Raw genomic sequence first — 1,418 nt, forward strand, 5'->3', positions numbered from 1 at the left:
GAACAAACTTTAAAAAAAAAAAGGAGGAGGAGCTCAGAGGGCCAACCTCTCCAGGATGCAGGAAACAGCACCTGCCAGCCAAGCAGGGCAGCCTCAGGGCAGGCCCCCCAACATCTGGTCGGCTTCCAGCCTCCAGGACCTTAGGAAACCCGGCTCTGTGGTGCGAGCCGCTTGGTTCTGGCGGCCTGGCCCACTCACTGCCCAGGCGAGGCTGACTCCGAGCCCGGCCAGTGCCCTCAACACTAGTGCTGGCACCAGGGGTGTTAGGACCGCAGGCCCCGCCTTCTTAGTGCCAGGACTGACTCCCCAGGAGAACCACACACTAGGCCTGGGGCCAGCAAACCGAGCCCCTGCCGGTCTGCAGGGAGCAGCACTACGGCGCCCTGCCATTCCTCTGAGAGGTGGACACCGCTGCCATGCCCAGCAACTCCAATCCTGGGGAAAGTGGCAGGGGGCGAACGCAGGGACCCACGCCATGGACTTGTGCAACGTGAAATGGTTAATCTGAGGGAGCCAGTGACAAGGAGGTGAAGGCAGCTGAATCCCACATGACCAGCTGGCAGCTCGGAAAACACATGGGGCGCCTGGACATGCATGCCCGAAGTCCCAAGAGGAGAGTGGAGGAGAGGCCTGCACCATGGCCATCCCTGTGGAGGGGGACGGGGTTTACTTCTCACTCGCCTTCTCTCTAATCACCCTATGGCAAATAAAAAAAAAAGAAAAGGGCCAGATGGTGGCATGGTACTTGAGGCAGTGGACTCCCACATGGCCAACTGTGGTTCAAGTCCTGGAGCTGGTGGCTTGCTTTCTCACTTTCCCTCTCTGTCTCTCTCTGGTGAGTGCATGTGCCCTACAGCATATTAAAAATAATAATAAATAAAATTCAAATAAATAATTGTTCCAAAAAAATTAAGAAAATAAAGAACAAAGTAAGAGATACGTATACTATACAAAGATAATTTTTTTTGGAGAGGTTTTTGCTATAGGGTGCGTATGCTCGCCAAAAAGACAGAGAGACAGAGAGAAAGAAAGTGATAAATCACCCCCCAGGGGGGATGGCCAGGCCGCAATCCCTTCTCCTCCATTGTCCTCTCGGGATCTTGGGCATGCATGCACATGCGCCCAGCTTGAGTTTAAGCCACCAGGTCCAGGATTCGAACCGCAGATGACTACATGGGAGTCCAGCGACATAGCCATTACACCAACTGCTGGTCTGAATACAAAGATACTTCAAAAAGTTCCTGGAAGGAACCAGCAGTTAGCGTAATGGCTATGTCGCTGGACTCCCATGTAGTCAACCGCGGGTCGTGCCCCGGAACCAGTGGCTTAAAACTCACGCCGGGCGCGTGTGCGTGCATGCCCAAGATCCCGAGAGGAGAATGGAGGAGAAGGGATTGCGGCGTGACCATCTCCCCTGG

The 1,418-nt window shown here is 54.5% G+C and overlaps 1 protein-coding gene across 1 annotated transcript in view; it reads right to left on the reverse strand.

The window, feature by feature from the left end:
- The window catches only part of HSPBP1 (HSPA (Hsp70) binding protein 1), a gene marked incomplete in the record, with an annotated part of 14,179 nt that overhangs the window by 7,184 nt on the left and 5,577 nt on the right, over positions 1 to 1,418 (reverse strand).

Source organism: Tupaia chinensis, unplaced genomic scaffold (genome assembly GCF_000334495.1).
Source record: "Tupaia chinensis unplaced genomic scaffold, TupChi_1.0 Scaffold000286_1, whole genome shotgun sequence".
Taxonomy (NCBI): domain Eukaryota; kingdom Metazoa; phylum Chordata; class Mammalia; order Scandentia; family Tupaiidae; genus Tupaia; species Tupaia belangeri.